The 9,646-nt window shown below is 45.8% G+C and overlaps 1 pseudogene; it reads right to left on the reverse strand.

Moving 5' to 3' along the window:
• Positions 1 to 1,856: 1,856 nt before the first annotated feature.
• LOC139358387 (uncharacterized) lies at positions 1,857 to 9,298 on the reverse strand (annotated as a pseudogene).
• Between the last annotated feature and the right edge of the window lie 348 nt (positions 9,299 to 9,646).

Here is a 9,646-nt window from a genome sequence, read left to right on the forward strand (position 1 = left end):
TACATTTAATCTGTAGATTGCTTTGGGTAGCATTGACACTTTTACAATAGTAATTTTTGAATTCATCAATAAAGGATGTCTCTCCATTTATTTATGCTATTTTAATTTTGTCATCAATGTGCTATAGTTTTCAGTTTGCAAATCTTTCACGTTCTTGATTAAATTTACTTCTGTCTTATATATTTATATATCTGTTTTGATTCTATTATAAATGAAATTGCCTTATCAATTTATTTTTCAGGTAATGCTTTGTCATTAGCGTATAGAAACAAAAATGGTATTTGTATATTGATTTTGTAACTATTAACTGCATTGAATTTCTTTATCAGCTTTAACCATTTATTTTGGTGGAGTCTTTAAGATGTTCTCTATCTTAAGATTATATTTTCAGAAAACAGAAACAATCTTACCTCTTCCTTCCCTATATGGATTTATTTTATTTCTTTGTCTTGTGTAATTGTTCTGGCTAGGCAATTACACATAATGTTTTCAGCATTTGTAATTTTACATCAAATCCATTCATTGTAACACATTGATTGCTACTTTTCAACTTGTAAACCTGGACATTTATCACTACTCTTCCTCCAGTACAGGAGTCCATGAGGTGGTGCGGGCCCTACTGGGCCACAGTCCAGGGCAGGCTTGGTGGAGGTTCTCTCCTGCAAGAGTCCGCGGCTCTACGGAGGAAGAGTTCTCCAGTGCCTTAGTCCAGGGTGAGGCAGGGGTGGGGCTCCTTCAGTAGCTCAGTCCAGTGCACTGCCCTGCAAGGGTCTTCCTGTGCAGGAGTACACAATGTGGCCAGAGTCCTACTGTGCCTTAGTCCAGGAGGCAGGGGTGCTGGGTCCTCCGGTGCCATTGTCCAGGGCGCGGCGGAACAGGAATCCTGCGGCGCAGTAGTCCAGGGCGCGCTGGAGTGTGGATCCTCAGGTGCCACAGCGCAGAGCGCCACAGGGCGGAATTCCTGCCTTGCTATATCCAGGGTGCAGCGGGGCCGGGGTTCTCTTGTGCAGGAGTCCAGGACGGGACTGTGAAGGAGCAGGAGTCCTCCGTGTAGGAGTCCTGGGGTGCTGGTGTCCAGAGCGCAGTGAGGCTGGGTACTCTCGTGCCATAGAGTAGGGCACGGCGGGACAGGGATCCTGCCCTGAGATAGTCCAGTGCTTGAGTCCACAGTAATGCAATGGTCTTCCAATACTGGAGTTCATGGCGTGGTGGGGTCGGGGTCATTGCCTGACTTAGTTCAGGGCATACCAGGGCGGGGGGCCACAGTTGCCACAGTGAGGACCTCCGAGGAGTGTGGTTCCTGCCTTGCTGTAGTTCGGGGGAGCAGGGGGCAGAAGTCCTCTCTTGTCAGAGTCTCTGGCACGGTGGGGCTGGGGGTTTTCCTATGCGATAGCCCACGGGGCGGTGAGGCTGGGTCCTCCCGTGCCTTTGTCCAGGGCGCAGAGGGGCGAGGGTCTTCAGTGGTGGAGTCCATGGAGCGACGGGATTGGGGTCCTCCAGTGCTGTATTCCGGGCACGGCGGACTGGGGGACCTGTCCTGCGGTGGTCCGGGGCATGCGCGAGTGGTGGTCCTCCTGTGCCATAGTCCGAGGTGCGGAGGGGCGGGGGTCACCTCGTCCCGTAGTCCGCCACACACGAGGCCCCAGTCCTGCTGTGCCTCAGTCCAGTGCACTGGGGGACGGCTGTCCTGCTGTGCTGTAGGGCAGGACGCAGTGGAGCAGGGGTAGTCCAGAGAGCGCCCTGGCAGGGGGTCCTCCAGTGCTGGAATACAGCCCATGACGGGTCAGGGGTGTTACTGTGCCAGAGTCGGTTTGCAGGGTCCTCCCCTGCCATAGTCTAGGGGGAGAGGGGACAGGGTTTTCTAGTGTAGGTGTCCAGGGTGCGGCGGGACAGGAGTCCTCTGGTGCAGAAGTCCAGGACGTAGCCTAGTGAGAATCCACCAATGCCAGAGTCCAGGGCTCTGCGAGGCCGGGTTTCCCATGCCAGAGTGTAGGACGCGTTCAGGCGAGGGTCTTGGGGGGCGGTAGTCCAGGGTGCTTTGGGGCAGGGGGGGTCTTATCTCCATGGCGGGGGTCCCTCTGTGCTGGAGTCCAGTGCTCAGCGAATCGGGGGTCCTTCCGAGCTGTAGTCCAGGGCACGGCAAGGTATGGGTCCTCTGGTGCCCTAGTACAGGTGGTGTAGGGTCCTCCTGGGTCTTGGTCTAGGGCCCGGTAGGACTGGGGTCCTGGAGTCCACGAGGTAGCCCAAGTTGCCGCAGGACCAGGTCCTCTGGAAACACAGTCCAGGGCGCTGAGGGGCAGGAGTAGTTCAGGGCGAGCCAGGGCCGGAGTCCTCCAGAGCCAGAGTCCAGGGTGTGGAGGGGCGGGGGTTCTGCAGTGGCACAGTCCAGGACACCGCGGGGCGGGGCAGGGCGGGGATCCTCCGGTGCCTTAGTCCAGGGCGGAGAGGTCCTTCAGCAGCATAACCTAGCTCTTGGCATTGCAGGGGTCCATGGAGCCACCTGTCGGGTCCTCCCGTGTTTTAGCCTAGGGCTGGGAGAGGACGGGGTCCTCCTTTGCCCTAGTCCATGGCATTGTGAGGCCCGGCTCCTGAACACTTACTGTCTGTGCCACTACCGCGGCGGGGGAAAACTACACCATCTCAGGCAAGCCTAACAGAGCAGCTGTCCTTAAAAGATTCCCAGTTGAGCGTGGCTTGGAGCAGGCCTGAGAAGTGTGCCCTTGGATGGCTTCAAGGGCTCTGAGCAGTGTTTAAGGAATCCAGCTGACCTCAGTTACTCCAAGCCCTTTTCCACTCAGCAGAACTTCTGGCCACGGGGTCCCCCATCTGCAGAGCCCTTTCATCATCCCAGATCCCCACAGGGTGGACTCCCTCATCCTCACGATCTGAGCTCAGGCCTTATTCATCACCCCATTCTAGGCACTAGGCCTGTCCCCGAAGAAATGGGTCAGATTAAGAGCTAAATATGTTTTCTTGGTCACTTTTCTTCAGCCCTCCTTTCTTTGTGCCAACATCTTTGGGTTTCCGGTTAAAGTGTTCAGCAGCTGCATGCAGCTCCATTTTTCTTACCAGGTAAGAGACTGTGCTTGAGTCCGCAGTAAGGCAATGTTCCTCCAATGCTGGGGGACTCCAAAAGTCTTCCTGAAAACAAAGGCACAATGCTTGTGACCAGAGAACTCCCAGTCCTCTCCCTGTATAGGAAAACTGGACTTCTCCGGAAGGCTCTAGTTCCTGGCAAATCTCTAGGGCCACTTAAATGGGCTGTCCCCCACCTTTGCTTCTGGTTCTGAAGGGACTGAAGTTGGGAATCCTTTCTAAGTCTCTACACACGGAGCCCTTCTTTCGTGGGAATGTTTTGCCATACACTAGGATTCTCATTTACCTTTCAGGGCCTTCAAGAATCCTGATGTGTTTTGGCTCCTGTTCCTGGAAGGGAGGCCAATGAACTGCTCTGGAGCTGAAGTTCAAATAGTCATCACTGTTATTAAACCTTTATATAGCATGTTCTTTCTTTCTGGCAGGCTCGTGGTTTGCTTGTATGTAGATGGGCTTGTATGTAGATGGAGTGGTTTGCGTCCTCATTAGGTAACACCCTCAGTCTTTCATGCTGAGATTGGCCATTTTATTTGTAACTCACTGTACAATCCATTTGTTCTTCCAGTGTCCCTTAGAAGGATGCAGAGTCTTCTGTAGAATGCCATAGAGACCTGGGCTTAGGGAAAATATTTGACGCAAAGTCCGCCAACTCACATGAGTATCTCCCCACAACTTATACAGGGCTAGTCTCTGGGTATATAGGAAATGAAACCGTGCCTGAGCAGATGTTACAAACACCCTCCCCTGAGAGACTCCAGGGCTGCTTTACTCAAGCACAACAGTGTGCTCTAATAAGCTCAGAATTGAGAGAAACAAGTTTTCATTCCATCTTTCTTAAAAACTCCCTTTGTAACTTTAGACATAATAATAACACTGCCTAGGTAGTGAACACCTCTGTGCCAAGAAGTATGATGATCGTTGCCTGAGCTGTAATTCTCACCATCGACCTGCAGGAGAGCTGCTATTACATTATTTGGGGAGGACTTTACTGTTTTTATGGCTGAATAGTATTCTATTGTGTATATATACCACATTTTCTTTATCCATTCTTCTATTGATGAGTACTTAGATTGGTTTCATATCTTGGCTATTGTGAATAGTGCTGCAATAAATTTTGTGTGTTAATTTAAGTAAGCCAGAGAGTACCCAGATTATGTACTGTACTGTTTCTGGGTATGTCTGTGACAGTAGGTTCTGGGTGATATTAGCATTTGAGGTGGTGACCTTAGTAAAATAGAGTGCCCTCCCCAAAGTGGTTGGGTATCAATCTGTTGAGGGCCTGAACAGAACAAAATGTGAAGGAAGGAGGAATTCACCCCTTGTCCCCCTGCTTCCTGACTGAGCTGGGATATCTCATCTCATCTTTTCTAAACCTTGGACTGAAATTTATGTCATCAGTTCTCCTAGTGATGGCAGCAGCAGGCTTTCCGGAGCAGCTGCTGTGTGGACACCAGCTGCAGCAGGGGAGGTGCAATCAGGCCTAGGACTAGGTGGGAACCCCCTCAACTGCTGAGTTGGCAGGGTAGGGCCCCATGCTCCCGGGTGTAGCTACAGCCACCCAGCTGCCGCTCTAGACCCAGCTCTCACTGTACTCTCAGGGACCCAGGAAGTCCCCTGCCCCTGCAGGCTTGACAGTGCCTGCTCCCTCTCCCTGGCCTCTCCCCACTCCCAGTGCCTGCTCTGGGGCAGAGCAAAGTCATGGCCAAGTCTGAGTGCCGTCAAAACCTGACCAGGCGTGCATGAGCTCAGGGCAGTGCTGACATACCAGCCCCCTGTCACCTTGACTCTTCTGGACTTTGAGCACCGAAGAGCACAGGAGTGGGGCCAAAGGGGCTGAGGGTAGCTCAGCACAGGCCTGTGGGCTCCTCTCTGTGTGGACAGCCTGGACACCATGGATGGCATGTTAAAGGCAGACAGGTTCCTAGGCGGGAAGGAGTGGGTCCCTGTTGAAACCTCAACGTCAGGCCACTGAGGGCCTGAAGTCTAGGGGCCAGGCTGCCAGTCCTGGGTGAAGTCCATGGCCCAGAATGAGAACTTCATTGATGACCAATTAGCCAATCAGATCTGCTGGTGGCTGCCCATGGACCAATCACCACACGCTTCCTCCATTTTGGAAACATAAAAACCCCAGAATCAGCCAGACTCCTACTCTTGCTAGGATGACATGCCCATAGAAAGCAGCTGCCCACTTTGAGTCTCCTGAGAGCTGTCTGTTGCTTGGTGAAGCTTCTCTTCATCTTGCTCACCCTCCAGTTTTCTGCTTACCTCATTCTTCCTGGTCACAGGATAAAAACTTGGGACCCACCAAATGGTGGAACTAAAAGAGTTGTAACACAAACAGAGCTAAAATATCCCCCCACCACTACCACTTGCCATGTTGTGGGCAATGAGAAGGAGAGAAAAGTTGTGGCCCTTCTGGGATCCCAGACCTCAGGGCTTCCTAAGCCAGGGCTGTGACACACTGTAGATCTTTTGAACTCTGCAGATCCTGGCATCTCTGAGCTCTTGGGTGCCATCACATCCCGCTTGTCCAGATGCTGGTGCCGGCAGCAGAAGCCACTTGCAGTACATCTGGTCCAGCGGCAGCCTCACATGGAGCCAGTGCCTGTGCTGGGGCCTGGAGCTGCCAACCCCACCAAGCCAGCGCATTTAGCTGTGCATAGTGGCTGGACCGCACGTTTGCTTGCTCACACACCCCCCATCACTCTGTGCCTGGCTCACCCTTGGCAGACATGGGATCTAAGTTGGTAGTGCGAACCGAAAGCAGCCTGCAAGGCCAGGTGGGCAGAACAAGCCCAGTGGGCACAAGCAAAACCCAAGCAGAGGTGCCTCCGGCCACAGAGGTTTCTAGCTGGTGAAAAGACACCTTAATGATCCCATGACACTAGTTCTCAGTCCTTAGATGGTGACCAAATTAAACCACTGGCTTTCATGAGTTTCTAGCTTGCAGATGGCAGATTCTAGGACTTTTCAACCTTTATAACTGCGTGAACCAATTCCTTAAAATAAATCATGGGAGAAGATAGATGGATCTCACTCTATCTAAACACACACACACACACACACACACACACACACACGCATACATACAAAAACACACACATCTTATAGCTGCGGGGTCCGTTCCACAGACCTTGACCCAGTGATGGATGAATAACAAACACTGACACAGATACTCTGCCTGTCAGTTCGGCTTAGGGTCTGGACCCCTCACAGACATCAAGGAAGGTGCTGTAAAGAGTAGCAGCCTCCACCCTGTTCAGCCGACGAATTTATTCAGTATAGATTAAATGATAATGGTATTGAGTAAACACCACTAGAGGGTAATTGACCTGGTTGCCCATCCCCCAAGTAGAGAGCAATTATGCACCTGCGGTTGATCAAAGTTTGGTCTTACGACCACATCAGTAAACGAGCTATTTGGATAAACTACTCTGCATTCCTTTGTACCTACTTTAAGCTCTTTACTCAAGGTAAGGATTTAGGCTGCTTTCAACCATAACTCTATCTTGAGACTTTTACAAAACCTTCTGGCCTTCCAAGATGATTTGTCTCTATATCCTATAATTTCATCTTAAAATTTTTCCCACCAGCCTGACTGAACTGCCCCACACACACACACCGCAAACAACACCCTGTTGTTTCTATTTCTCTTGAGAACTCTGGCTGATATAATGATGCAGGCTACACAGAGAAGTGAGGTAGACCAACACCCCAGGAAGAGAGAAAGGTGATAGTGTCCAGATATGCACATGAGCAGCAAGTATAGAGGACATTGCAGCAGATCAAAAGACTTTAGGAAAGACTTAGGAAAGACTTCTTTAAGAAGAAAGTGGTAATTAATTGGTGTAAATGAACACCTAAATATAAGATTTAGTGAACAGTAAAGAATTTGTGACTGGAATATTGGTACACAGAAAGTTAAGCAAAAGCAGCTATAAAACATGTATTACATGCAAGGGAAATTAAACATATGCAGATATGACAAAGTAAGACTATCTACCGTGTGGCTGTTTTGTGAATAGAAGTTACTACCTTTTAAGCTCGATAGTCAATATTAGCCTCGCAAATATAATTATATTCTCACTTATGTAGGATCACAGGTGGACAATTTATGTCTGTGTACTAGGGCTGTGGGAAAGAAAGAAAGTTAAGTCTTCAACTTCTGTGGTGAAAAGTCAATAGATAATGCCTGAAGGACCAATTGATGCATGTCCTCTGGAGACATGGAAGTAAATCACAAGAGCTAAATTTTTGTAGATTTGAAAACAGTTAACTGAGGAAGAGAAAATAAGAAATGAAAAACTGAGGTGGCCTACAGCCTGCTTTATTTTTTAAATAAACCTTATAAAATATTTGTCTCTTTAAATTACATGGAAGCATAACTTTGATAAATTGAATTATTATAATAATTCTAATCAGAAAGTATAGAGAATCACATAAGCATAGTTATATACAAATCATGAGTTGTACATAATTTTTCAGAGAAGATGTGCCATGTCCAATCAAGGTAACAATTATCAAGAAACTAGATGGAATTAAAGACTAATAAAGTCAACTTTAACTTGCAACTAATTCATACGTGTAATGAAAAAATGATTATTCAATGAGAAATGTGGTTGATAAATCAGAGAGAACTGAATATGCTTGTAAATTCTTTGATGATACATGGATATTGTATTTGGCCTGAAGTAGTGTTAATAAGACCACAAGAGAAATGTGGTGTGTAGAATTCCCTTTTAAGTACCAAGTGAATTAACATTTGATTTTTTTGATTTAGTCAATTCCCTCCTTTGTTCTTTTCACAAAATAAATCAATTTGTTTCAAATAAGGCTTAATATATTTTTATACGGTAAAGGTTTGTTTTTGGAATTTCTGTTTATCCTACTCTGTTTTTTGGCTTTATGAATGCAATAGATGGAAGTTTCTTTTTACCCTCTATTTCTAACATCAAAATATGTGTTTTATAGCATTTGTGGAGTTACATGTTAATCAGCAATTTAATTTAAAAAGATAAGATTGCTTGGTTAGGTGGAAAAGTAATTAATATACCTGAGGGTGATACATTTGGGGGGCTTATATTTTCACCAGAAAAAAATCATTTGTATCTCTACCAAAACAAAATATATAAACAAACATGAAATTTCCCTACATTAGAGTTCTTTAATGAATTTTATGACCATCACGGAATCTTTTAAACCATTAACAAAAAGGGAGTTTAGATATTTGATACCTTAACTGTTCTTCTATTAATATCTATGTATATTTCTACTCCCCATTAGAAAGTTTCTTCACATCCAAGTTAGAATGAGAACATTTCTTTTATGCTGTATTTTGAGTTATCTATATTCTATAGTAAAAAATTTAGAAAAATGCTTTGCAGATTAAAAATACCTTATTTTTCAGAATATGTCAACTCAATAAATCTCTTTTTTTTTTCATTTTCTTAACTTTTGTATTTTGAAACTTGCCGAATTGTTTCATAGAACTGATGTTTTTGGTATGTTTTGAACAAAGATAGAAACTGACCCTCCAAATCTTAAAAGTTGAGAAAATTACTTTTGTCTTATCTGAGTTCCTTTCTCAAGAAACCAACCATCATACCTCTCATGTAGTATCAAGGAACTGAAACTTACCAGATCATCACATCTGAACAGTGAGACTCCAGACCCCTCACCTATCATGCCTGAGTAGCTGAGCTTATAGGTGTGTATCACCATTTCTGGCTATTTTTTTTTTATTTCTAGTAGAAATGGGGTTTTGTCATGTAGGTCAGGCTGAACTTCAACTCCTGGGTTCAAGTGATCCATCTGCCTCAGCCTCCCAGAGTGCTGGGATTATAGGCATGAGCCACTGTGCCCAGCCTATTATATTTAAATATGAAATTCCCTACAAAAGTTTAGTCCTGTACCTATGATTATTGTCATTCCTATTAGTGAAGAATTATTACTTATTTCACAGATAAGAAAACAGAATAAGATGAAGTTGTAATTGAGAAAGAAAAGAATTTTTGTCTGAGTAATGTAAGCCTTCTTTAATTATCAGTCACAGAGAGGCATTAAAATGTGATAGCATGTGACAGCAGTCACACCTCACTTTCTCCCTCAAGCTACAACCCTTTGAAACCACTTACCATGAGGGCACTAGATTAACGAACACCAAGTTGCCATAAAAGGCCATATGCTGGACACCAGAACTCATAACCTTGAGATTCAACAATGTATATCCAATCACTATACAATGTTATTTCATAAAAATACATAAATAACCTTATAGTTCAACAATGTATAGCCAATCACTAGTTAATGTTATTTTTGTAAATTAATAAAAATTCTTATCAAACAACTTTGTATCAACTCACTCCTTGCTCTCTTCTGCCTTTAAAAACATGCTTTAAGGATTAACAAAACACTTTCCAAGGCAACATACAAGTGTTTCCCAGGCAGCTGTCCTTACTTTGGCTCAAGTAAGCTCTTTACAATTATATCTTGTGCCTCATCTGCTTCAAAAAGATTCTAACAGGAAAGCCCCTGCTTCCAATAGGTTATG

The sequence above is a fragment of the Macaca nemestrina genome, chromosome 15, assembly GCF_043159975.1.
Source record: "Macaca nemestrina isolate mMacNem1 chromosome 15, mMacNem.hap1, whole genome shotgun sequence".
In the NCBI taxonomy this organism is placed as follows: domain Eukaryota; kingdom Metazoa; phylum Chordata; class Mammalia; order Primates; family Cercopithecidae; genus Macaca; species Macaca nemestrina.